At 44.4% G+C, this 12,538-nt stretch overlaps 1 pseudogene; it reads left to right on the top strand.

Moving 5' to 3' along the window:
* The first annotated feature begins 4,623 nt into the window (after positions 1-4,623).
* On the top strand, positions 4,624-4,744 carry LOC138286291 (small nucleolar RNA SNORA35; annotated as a pseudogene).
* The last annotated feature ends 7,794 nt before the right edge of the window (positions 4,745-12,538 follow it).

The following is a 12,538-nucleotide window of genomic DNA, read 5'->3' as shown; positions in this document are numbered from 1 at the left end:
CAAAGCAGCTTGCAGCTAATTTCTTGGACTGAAACTCTAATGAGAGCTAGCTATTGATCCAGATGACCAGACATTTTTCCCCTGATTTAGGCATAGGATGATCCCCTAAAGAGTCTTTCCAGCTTAGTTCAGACCAGATAGTGGATTTATTGGATTTATTTCCTACTACTAGCACTTCAGTTTTGTCACCATTTAATTTTAAGCAGGTAGCAGATAACCATGATGCTACTTCTTTAAGGCACGCATTTAGTAGTTGCTCAGCATTTTGCATCAAGATACAGACGGTGAGATCCCCAAGTGCTTCATAGCAAATTTCATAGGAGAATGAACTATTTAAATAGTTATTTTGCATTGTCAATCTTCGTGCCAAGATGGATGGCTCGAGACTCTCTTACAGCAGTTGTATTTTTTCACTGATTTCTTGTAGTTTCGTTTTGTAAAGCTGCATAACATTTTTTCCACTTCCAGGAGCTGTCATATTGGATCAAAGGGCCCGCCTGTGCAGCCTGCCAGTTTTGTGCATTCTCAAAGGAATGAGTTTATCGAGGGAGTCTTTTGTCCAGTCCCCAAACTTTAAGATCATGTCTGATATTTCACAGTTTGCTTTGGGGATAGAGTTTAGGAGGGTGGTGTATGAACCAGCTGCTGTCAATTTTGCTGAACATCACCCTAATCTTGGCTGTTGACAGGTATACTTTTCATTTCTTCTCTATCAAGGAAGAACGGATTGATCTAATTATCTGACCAGCATACTGGAAAAATGGCTTCTGACCTCATATTAAGAATGTTAGTAAAAATAGGGTCAGGGAGGTGCTCTTTTTTGTGTGTGGGATCCATTGTCAATTATGTGAGCTAACTAGCAGAAAGATACTGTATTAAGTTACACTTTTGCATCCACTGTCCTCAAAGTGTAGGTTTAGCTCACCCAATGAGAACACAGGGCTGATTGCAGAGGCCCCCTAACTTTTTGCCCCCATTTTCCCCTTTTTGCTGGTATTTTCCTGACTCTGATGGTGCCCTGGGTACTGCTAACCAGTCCCAGGGCCTGTGCTTTGTGTAAAATCAGTATGCAAATTAGGCTAATTATAATTGGCTAAGTCAACCTACCTATAAGGCCCTAGTATAAGGTAGGGCATGTAGGTTTAGGGACCCCAGCATAGGTAGTGCACCCATAGGTGCACTGCTGAAGTGCCCAGTGTCATTTTAAAGGCAGGCCTGCCTTGCTGGCTGCTTTTAAATTAAAGTTATATGCAAATTCGACTTTGGAATTAAAAGTAGTTCCAAAGTCTTAAACTACCTTATTTTTACATATAAGTCAGCCCTAAGGTGTGCCCTCTGTGCCCCTAGGGCTGGGTGCCATGTAACTATAAGCAGGGACCTTATAAAAATAGTTTTATAAGCCCTGGTGAGGTAAAAACAGCCAAATTTGTTTTTCCCTCACTGTAGTGAATGGCCTTCGTAGGCTAGAATGGGGAGACTTTATTTTAATTTCAAAAGTCCCCTTAAGTGACAGATACAAAGAGTTTGGTATCAAATTAATTGCTATTATAAATCCCACAACTTCCAGTTGTGGGATTTAATATAACTTGTTCAGGTAAAGAGTTTTAAACTGTACCTGAAAAGTTGCCAACTTCAGCCCTGCATTGTTTTTGCTGCTGTGGTCTGATTGGCCAGCCTCTGGCAGCCTGGCCAGGCTGCCTTGATGAGGTGTGAAGTGGCCTGGCTTCACACAAAGAGATGTGCCTGTGGGAGGGGATTTCCCCTCAACAGATGGTGAGGCAGGAAGGGGGAAGGCTGCCAAACTGGTCTTCAAAGACAGAGAAGGACATTTGGAGCAACCCAGCAACACCCCCACATCCTGCAACCCCAGACAACTAGGTGCCCCCTTGATTAGATTAGGAGAGGGCAGGAGAGGGGTGTGCTTATGATTTTTAGCCACACCAGTGGGTGGGCTCAGCCAGATGTAACCTCCAAAAATCACTTTCAGCCATGATGGATTTTTGAGGAATGTTGCCTCCTGGGATTGATTTGTGCCACACTTCCTAGGAAGTGGTCATCAAAGGGGGAAGGACCCTGCACCTGATTGAAGAATCAGGCCCCCCCTGTTTTTCACCCAGGAGCAAGGATGAAACTGGCAGACCTGCACCCACACCTCAGTTCCCTACCACATCCAACAAGGAAGAACTACAGAAGAAGAAGGATTGCCCTGCTGGACCCCTGACCTGCACCTGGAACCTGCACTCAGAAGGACTGCACCAGCTGCACACTTGCGCTTCACGCCAAGAAGGACTTTGCCTGGCTTCAACTGGTTCAAGGAGGGACTCCCTGTTTGCTACAGGTAAAAAATTGCTAACCAGAGTCCCCTGCACCAACTCCTGAAGAAACTGACCAGCTGACCACTGTCCAGTGGCCAAAAAGGAGTTTGCACCAGATGCATTCTGGGAGTTCTAGTCCGCACCCCCAAGGATCATCTCAGAGCTTCTGGACCCTTGGGGTGAGCTGTGGACCTCAAAGGAACCTTAAAAGAACACCTGGGAGAAGCCCCAGAAGTTTGGAGAAGTTTGGAGTACTTTTGAAAAAAAGCTCCATAGAGGGACCTACCCGCCGCGACAACTCTAGCCGGCTTGCCTCAACCGCGACCCGGCCTGATTTGCAGGTTCGTCCAGGTGAAGAAAATCTCCCAAAAAGAGACTAAGGCGGTCATTCTGACCGCGGAGGGCAGCGGTAGCCGCCCGCCATGCGGTCACCACAAAAGACCGCGGAGGCCATTCTGGCTTTCCCGCTGGGCCGGCGGGCGCCCGCCGAAGGAGCGCCCGCCGGCCCAGCGGGAAAGGCCCTGCAACCCAGAAGCCGGCTCCGAATGGAGCCGGCGGTGTTGCAGGGGTGAGACGGGTGCAGTTGCACCCGTCGCGATTTTCACTGTCTGCTAAGCAGACATTGAAAATCATGCTGGGGCCCTGTTAGGAGGCCCCTGCACTGCCCATGCCAGTGGCATGGGCAGTGCAGGGGTCCCCAGGGGCCCCACGACACCCGTTCCCGCCATCCTGTTCCTGGCGGTAAAAACCGCCAGAAACAGGGTGGCGGGAAGGGGGTCGGAATCTCCATGGTGGCGCTGATTCAGCCCAGACAGGGGAAATCCGGCGGGAAACCGCCGGATCCCCTTTTCTGACCGCGGCTTTACCGCCGCGGTCAGAATGGGCAGGGAAGCACCGCCAGCCTGTTGGCGGTGCTTCCGTGGTCATCCACCCTGGCGGTCGATGACCGCCAGGGTTGGAATGACCCCCTAAGTCCGAAGGTAAAATGTTGACTGGGACCTCCCAGCCAGTGTATTTGAGGAGGGCTCCAAGGACGTCGGATCAAGATCCAGGTTTACCCCGGTAGAAGGATATTCACCTCAAAAAAACGATGAAGTCCGAAGGTAAAAATCTCCACCGAGGGCTCCCGCGACGCATATCAGGAGAAGAGTTCCAGGAGGTCGGATTGGACTGGCAGGTTTGTACCGCTGAAGAAAATCTTCAGAAAAAAGACTAAGTCCGAAGGTAAACTTTTGACCGAGGCCTCCCGCGAGCTGTAGCCGTGCAGGGCTCCATTGCGGTCAGCCTTAAACTTTGACTTTTCCCCGGTTGAGGTACAACCAGATGACCCGATTGGCGCTTTTTGTTTCTAGGCGCTAAAAAAACAATAATTCTTTAAAAATTCATATCTCCGGTTCCCCTTATGCGATTTTATTCATTTTTGTGTCATTTTAAAGATACAAATATAATCTATGTTTATGAATTGGTTTTGGATTTTTAAACTGTTCCCTGTGTTTTATTTAATTACTGTTTTGTGATATTTGAATGCTTTACACTCTGTCTCCTAAGTTAAGTCTTGTCGCTCGTTGCCAAGCTACCAAGGTTTGAGCTGGGTTTAATTTACTGAAACCTAACTGGACCTAAGTGAAGGTTAGTGGCCTATTGCTAAGTATAGGTACCTACCTGGCCTTACCAATAACCCATTTTCCAAAAATACTGTATTAAGTTCTTTACACTTTCGCATCCACTGTCCTCAAAGTGTAGGTTTAGCTCACCCAACTGGGTCGAGTTTGCCTTTTGCAGGCTCTGTTCAGCCAGGATATCTGGCAGGGCCTGTATAACGCGGGTAGTTGTTCAAGGTGGACGGTATGCCAGCACTGAAAAAGTAAAGGTCAGGGATAACTCTATAGAAAAGAAGAGGCTTTCATATCCAGAAATGTTAATGAGGTAACTTTGGCACTCATGTCTCCTCTATAAACTATGGCAACCCCACCACCCATTTTCATTTTCTTGATTACATCTGGCTATAGAGTAGCACTGTGGGATAGTCACTATTACCTCAGGCAGAGACTCTTCTCTAAGCCACGTTTCTGTTAAGAATAAAGGGCCAGATGTAGGAAGCCTTTTGCGCCTCGCAAACGGCGAAAAACGCAGTTTGCGAGGCGCAAAATGCCAAACGCGATGCAGAATCACATTTTGCGAGTCGGTACCGACTCTCAAAATGTGATTCTGACTCACAAATAGGAAGGGGTGTTCCCTTCCTATTTGCAACCGCATCGCGATGTGTTACCATCGCTTGAAGTTACCATCCACTTGAAGTGGATGGTAACTCATTCGCAAAAGGGAAGGGGTCCCCATGGGACCCCTTCCCCTTTGTGAATGCAAAAAAAAATTTTTTTCAGAGCAGGCAGTGGTCCTATGGACCACTGCCTTCTCTGAAAAAAACGAAACTAAATGGTTTCGGTATTTTTTCTTTTTGCAGCTCGTTTTCCTTTAAGGAAAACTGGCTGCAAAAAGAGAAAAAAAACTGCTTTATTTAAAAGCAGTCACAGACATGGTGCAGGCCATCATCCCTGTGAGTGCCTAGACTCGCTATGGGGTCGCAAACTGCAACCGACCCCATAGCGAGTCGAAGAAGGTGTCTGAGACACATTTCTGCATCTCGGATTGCGAGTTGCAATTTGCGAGTCGCTATTACTCTCAAATTGCAAGTCGCAATTTCTTACTTACCTACATCTGGCCCAAAATCTCTGGCTTATTTTCCCCAAGAAGTGTAAATAGCTGTGAATTACATCTAGGGAGCGATCTACAGTTAATCTGGTACATTTGCCACTTAATGCTCTTAACGTTTGAGTGCTCTCACACCTCAATTTGCCCAGCTCTAGCTTGTTACCCAAAATTGTATTTACAATTATCACACATAAGAGATGAACTTCTGGGGTATATAGAATGTAAACAATCATCTTTCAATTGCAGTTCTAACTTAGAATTTGAGGTAGATGGAATTGAAGATAACATCATAGGATGCACATAACTATCCCATAGGGACTTAGGGGGTCATTCTGACATTCCCGCTGGGCCGGCGGGCGACCGCCAGAAGGCCGCCCGCCGGCCCAGCGGGAAAGCCCCTTCAATAATGAAGCCGGTTCCGAATAGAGCCGGCGGAGTTGAAGGGGTGCGACGGGTGCAGTGGCACCCGTCGCGATTTTCAGTGTCTGCACAGCAGACACTGAAAATCTTTATGGGGCCCTGTTAGGGGGCCCCTGCACTGCCCATGCCTGTGGCATGGGCAGTGCAGGGGCCCCCAGGGGCCCCACGACACCCGTTCCCGCCATCCTGTTCCTGGCGGTATTTACCGCCAGGAACAGGATGGCGGGAAGGGGGTCGGAATCCCCATGGCGGTGCTGCAAGCAGCGCCGCCATGGCGGATTCCTTGGACCAGGGGTAAACCGGCGGGAAACCGCCAGTTGCCCTTTTCTGACCGCGGCTTTACCGCCGCGGTCAGAATGGCCCTGGAAGCACCGCCAGCCTGTTGGCGGTGCTTCCGCGGTCCCCGGCCCTGGCGGTCATGGACCGCCAGGGTCGGAATGACCCCCTTAATCTGGTTCTTTTCACAAGCATGGCCCTGAAGGACACTAGAGCTAGAGGAAGAGCGTAAGGCCACTTCAGTTGGGTTCAAAACAGATCTTTGTTATCTTACTCTTAATAATATCATTTTTTCTTTGAACTTTCCCTGCTGCCTCTGGGTGATAGGCACAATGGAAGTGTTGATTGAGCCCTAAACCTTTGCTTTTAGCCTGCACTAGTGATTAAATGAAGTGAGTTCTTCAATCACTCAAAATGCAGATTAAAATCCCTAAGTATGTTCTTTGCTAAAGAGATGGCATCTGCTGTTATACACTGATTTTTTCAAACCTACTCAAAAAACATACAAATAGTGAAGAGCACATAAGAATAGGATGGACTTTTGGGCATTTAGTTGAGGTCCATTTGGAGGTGCACAAAGGGACTCAAGGAGCAGGATGAGCAGCGGAGTGTTGTTGATTCTTTTCCCAACATTATGGGACTGGCAGGCGACACAGGAGTAGCAATATTTCTGGACATCTAAAGTTTTTTAAAAATGGGTCCCTACTGAAATGGGCAGCTCAATAATACAATTGTTCAAGTTTGGGAAGAATACGTTTCCAGGTGACCACATGCTCAGTGATGTCACTCTGTACTCCTTACGGATTGCCAGTATAGTTCTTGGTCAAATACTGTTTCTCATTTTTGGAGGCTTTCTTCTGCAGCAAAGACAGCTCTTTTAGGGAAAGTACAAGAAACAAATCAGTTTGCACAACAGACAAACCAGCATCATTGGTTTGCTACAAAGTAGCATGTCTATCAGCTGAATCGGCAAGGGCATTCTCTTTGGACACTTCATCATGTGAATGCTGGTGGGCTGCACATTCAACTATCCAAAGTCATGAGTGATTCCGTACAAATGCTTTAAGTCTGTGATTACATTCACAATATTTTGCTCAGGTAAGCTACAGGCTTGTGTAAGTGCAACAAGTTCAGCAACCTGTGTAGATTGCACATTGAGAAAGCATGGACTTTAGAAGATTTGATGTACAGGACATGCAGCATAGCTAGGAACCAGTTCACACTCATCATTTGTAGGGCATGACCCATCTACAAAACACATTAGTTCACAATTAGATATTATTGGTGCAGAAGTACCAATAATATTGTGTGGGGGTTTTGCTACATGCTCAGTTACCATAAGAAAAACATGGTTTTCCCTCTCCTCCTTTGTGTGCCTCAGGAATGTAGGGTTTAGAGTGGGGCCACAGATAAGGGTAATATGGGAGGCAGATGACAACTTAATAATATTTTGGGTCACCTAGCAGTGAAAAGATGTTTTGTTTTGATGGTGAGGAGAAGAGCAACAGCAGCATGTGTGAGAAAAAGAATTAGGGAAGATTTCGACACAATGTTTTCAGATGAGTGGGATTCAGGAAGAGAAATCTTCTTACTTCACAGGCAAAACTACATTCTCCATAATTCAGCTAGAACTCTCTTTCAGATGATTAACCCTCTAGCCAGCCTCAATAATACTAATCTGGTGGTCGGCAATCAAACCTTCTTTAACAAGCTATCAAAACTTTTCCAAAATAAAGTAGCAGAAGTCTACAATCAATTTGCCTTAAATGAGAAAGCTAGTAGAACTTCTATGATAATTGTACACCGCCTCTATTAAACAATATGCTAACCAAATTCTCCCCTTCTACAGTAGAACAGGTTAGCAGGTTACAGGGCCTGTCTAAATCCGGATCTCCATCTGATCCATACCCCCTAGTAACAATTCAGATGGCTTCAAAGACTGTAGCACCACACATTATGAAGATCTTTAATGAGATGTTCAAGGTGGGGAAGTTCCCAATAAAATGATAAACAGCATCTATTCTACCTCTTTTAAAAAAAATAAAAAAATCCACACTCAATACCATTGAAACCAGCAGCTATCACCCAATATCTCACCTCCTTTTTCCGGAGAAAGTGGTGTAGAAGCAAAAAACATGGAACTGGCTTCTTTTTTGGATTATAACGTTTTTCTGAGCCATAGTCAATTTGATTTCAGAAGTGGGCATAGTATGGAGTCAGCCCTGATTGTTGCCACAGAACAAATTAGAGTTTCTTTTGAGCAGGGAGGAAAAGCAACCCTGATCCTTCGCGATCAATCAGCGGCCTTTGGTACGGTTAATCACAAGGTATTACTAAGCTGTTTAAAAAGTGTAGTAATAGAGGGAACTTCATTGACCACATACAGATTATTTCTCTCAGGCAATCTGTATCTTCAAATGGATTTGTTTCTACCTCATTCTCTTTGCCTTGTGGTTTCCTGCAGGCATCACCATTAAGCCCAACGATCTTTATTGACTATGTGAAACCCAATGCCAGCCTAATTTGATCATTTGGCTTGTTTTTGGTGTCATATGAAGATGGCACACTAATAATTTCTTGTGTTTTTATCAAAATTGATATTAGATTCAATGACTGCATCGAAGAAGAAGGAAATGAATGATGCTAAACTGTTTGAAACTAAATTCAAGCAAGACTGAGGTTCTCCTGTTTGCTAACAACCATTCTTTCTGGTCCCCATTTGGTGGCCACAGAACCTTGGGACACTTCCCACCCCTGTCAAGAAGGAACCAGGGTGTCCTGTTTGTCAACAAACATAAGTTCAGAGACGAGGTAAATGTGCTCATCTCCTCTTTTAACACCTTAAGGATAATCAAAAAATGGTTCCTTTTATTCCCAACGAACTCCAGAAGACAATGATCATGACTCTGGTCCTGCCAAAAATTGATGTCTGCAAGGTCCTCTATCTTACCATGCAACTGCTGCTGAAGAAGCTTCAAACCTGCAAAATGCAGCAGCTCATATGTTACTCGTGATCCCAAAATTTCAGTCAGCCTTCCAGGCCTTATACAAAATTCACTGGCTGCCCACCAGGAAACACATTATTTTCGAATCCCTCTGCATAGCCCATAAGGCCCTATAAGCCAAGGGTCCTAAATACTTCATAAAGAGCCTTCACTGGTATACCCTTGATAGAACTGTTTGGTTCACTGAGACCAAGAATGTAAGGATTTCCTGGTTTAAACAAGCCAACTTTGGAGGCAGGTGTTTCATTGACTACATCACCAAGCTATGGAACAGCCTTCCACTGTATTTAAAATCATAGTCCACTCTGCTAAAGTTCATAAACAAACTAAAAACCTGGCTTTTTACAAACTAAGGCCCATATTTATACTTTTTGACGCAAATCAGCGCTTGGGCAGATTTGCGTCAAAACGTTTACAGCCGGCTAACGCCATTCCAATGCGCCAGCCAGGCGCCTCATTTATGGAATGATGTTAGCTGGCACTGCGGCCTGGTTAGCGTCAAAATAAATGACTCTAACCGGGCAGCGGAGGCGTAGGGAAGAATGGAGGTCGTGCGTCAAAAAATGGTGCAAGTCAGGTGAGAGTCAAAAAATTGCCTCTAACCTGACTTGCGACATTTTTTGATGCACAACACCCATGGAAATGACTCCTGTCTTAGCAAAGAAATGAGTCATGCCCCCATGCCCAATGGTCATGCCCAGGAGACTTCTGTCCCCTGGGCATGGCCATTGGGCACTGTGGCATGAAGGGGGGCTTCAGTTAGCCCCCCCTATGCCACTTAAAATAAATAAAAATTATACCTACCTGCACTCACCATGGATGGGTCCCCCCATCCATGGGAGTCCTCCAGGGGTGGGCTTGGCTGGCAGGGGGTGTCCCTGGGTGCAGCTGTGGACTGCTTCCATGGTCTCCCACCATGGAAAAGAGCCCACAGGTCCCTTAACGCCTGCCCTGACCCAGGTGTTAATTTTTGACACAAATCGGGATTTACGTCATTTTCCGTCTCTGCCTCCCACCCATGTGCCATTTTTGCCCGGTTGGATAAATATGACGCACGGGTGTTTAAGTCATTATTTGAATGCAAACTCCTACCTTGCATGTCATTAATGCAAGGCGGTATCACGCATCCAGAAAATGATGCACACTGAGATATTTTTACGTTAGTGGGGTCTAGCGTCAAAGTATAAATATAGTCTTCGTTTTGCGCCAAATTTGCGTAAAAGAAATTAAGCAAATCCGGCGCAAGCAGAGTGTAAATATGGTCCTAATTTCTTAGCAGTGACTTCCATATAGTCGTTTTCACAGCACTGTAAGACTTATGCATGCTGCAGCACCAAGAAGCCTTATGGCATTCACTTGCTTTATAAAGAAAAAAGATACTTCAACGACATGGGCAGCAGAGGCTACAGAGTGGAAATATGGGTCCAAAGCAGAAGTATAATGTGCTACAGGCTTTTTCTGGTGTCTTTTCTTCTGACTTTATCTTTAATGGCAAATCCATTATGTCCATGATAATACGAAGTGAACAGTTTAGAAAAAACAGGGAGTCCCAATGTGGATGAAGAGGTAAGGTCTTGCTTTATTATATAAATGCATGCTTTGCTTAGCTACACCGTTGGAATGTCTTTTTTCTCAAATAATTCTGCAGGGGCTTTGCTATAGCAACATACCCATATCTTATTCCCCTTCCTATCCAATTCGTTGTTGATCTGAAGTAGCAGGGCAACAACAAATCATTAAGATACTGCACTAGAGTATAGCTTCCAGGACAAAGTTAGAGTAAGCCAGAGAAAAACGGTTAACTTTACTAATTTCGGTAGCTCTTGCTTCGTAGTACTAGCTTCAGAATAGAGCTATGTTTACTAGACTGGTGAGGCTGATCTGTGCAATGTACAACACGGGATAACAAAATGGAGGTGTTTTCGAAATAAGCATACCTGTCTAGATATAATAAGGTTTTAGCATGTTACGAGAAGGTATACAAGTGAAATTACAATTGTTAATACAAACAATCTGGTTTATGATTTTTTTTTCTGGAATGTGAAACATTTGCATAATTTGCATTTGCATAATTATGTTTAATTTCAATAAAATTATGTTATGCCAAACAAGCAGTTGGTGCTCTATTTTAGCGTTAAATGCATCCGTGTGTGCAAAGGAGAATTTTGTGCTAAAAAGGTGCATAATACAAAAACACTGTTTATCATATTCTGGTTTGTTCATGATTAAACCATTTAATGGAAATTTCCCCCGGAATGGTCATTGGGCTTAAATGAGGAATAAAACAAAACAAAATATTGCCAGGAATATCAGAGGATCCTGAATCAACAGAGCTGCAGATAACATGCAAATTAAGTACAAGGATACAGGAATCTACCACTGCAAACATCAGTAACATTCTGAAATGAAAATTTAATTGTAAAGTTAAGGATTTAAGACCAGGAGACTTTTCAAATTAAGCTTCACATAGTATTTATCCAGCTAGGCTTCAGGAGCCGTTCTTGGCTTACCAACGTGCCTGTTTGATGATTAAAGGGTTTGAGGTAGAGAGACCGAAGGACACTACTTGGCTGGATTGACCCTTGCCAGGAATCCATCAAGATGATTCTCACCACTGGGAATAAGAAGCTCAACTTCCATTCCAAACTTATCTTTCCTGTAGACAACAGGATGATTTTGCTGCTAAACATATACGCAATGGCTACTGAACTGCCTAGTGCCTTAATGGAATGAGGGAGCTCCTCACATCAATCTACAACCCTATCTTGGGCCCAGTAGAGTAAGATGGGATCTTCAGAGGCAATCCTCAGTCTCAGGGCACCATTGTCCTTTGCCCTTTCCTTTACCCTTCATAATAACCATTGGACATCCCTCCAAATGCTTGATGTAATGGATGGGCCAAGAGAGGCACCAAATGAAACTATCCAGACTAGTTCTCTTCTCCTATTCCCACAATTCACAACTTTTCTATAAGTCTTCCATAATAACCTCCATCCCTGGTGAGCCGTCTTCTTTGAGAGCACCATAGTACTGGAAATTCTGGTTGGTGTTTTTGCAGTAGGAGATTGAAAAACGAAGCTAAAGTTGTAGTTAAGGATGTCATAGTACTCCCTGCAAAGGAGATACGCTGGAAGAATATGAAAATGAGGATGACAGTTGAACAGATGATCAATGCAAACAATTTGCATACAATTTGCAGTCCTGCTTGCTGCAGGTGTGTGCAAATGGTTGTGTCTGAAGCATTGCTGCTTTCATGGTGCATTTGATTATATACATTTTCAAATGTCCGGTGAATTTAAGTACCGTCAGAATATATTTGGGTTTAGAGTCAGTATTCTATTAAATCAGTGGTTGCAATACATACATAAAACATTGAGAATAGCAAGTAATGTTGAGCTTTTCTCTTGTGATGCCTTTTATTAAGGACAGATTTTATGGTCCTAATCTATTTGCTATAGTCAGACAAGACTGGGCAAAGCCCATATACGATCACATCTGAATCCACAAACTATTTCAAATGACAATCTAAGAAGATCCTTTCATCTTCTAACTTGTAGGCAGTGGAGAGTGGAAAGATCAATGATGATCAACACTGCTAAGCAACCTTAATTGAGTCCATGGTGCAAGCATACTCTGATAGAAGCCAAATTGTTGCAGGTCCTGGGTCTCTCTATGCCTAATTGCTGGCCAAAACAGTGTTGGAATGGCTGACAATAACTTTGTGATTGGTTCATGATGTTGTATTCTAAATCTTTCTGGGATGATGGGGGGCAAAAATAGGTGAACACTGTCTAGCTATTTCACTCTCAGACT

Source organism: Pleurodeles waltl, chromosome 3_1 (genome assembly GCF_031143425.1).
Source record: "Pleurodeles waltl isolate 20211129_DDA chromosome 3_1, aPleWal1.hap1.20221129, whole genome shotgun sequence".
NCBI classification, from domain to species: Eukaryota; Metazoa; Chordata; class Amphibia; order Caudata; family Salamandridae; genus Pleurodeles; species Pleurodeles waltl.
Note: the sequence above shows the minus strand (reverse complement) of the source record. Positions and strands in the feature narration are given on the sequence as shown.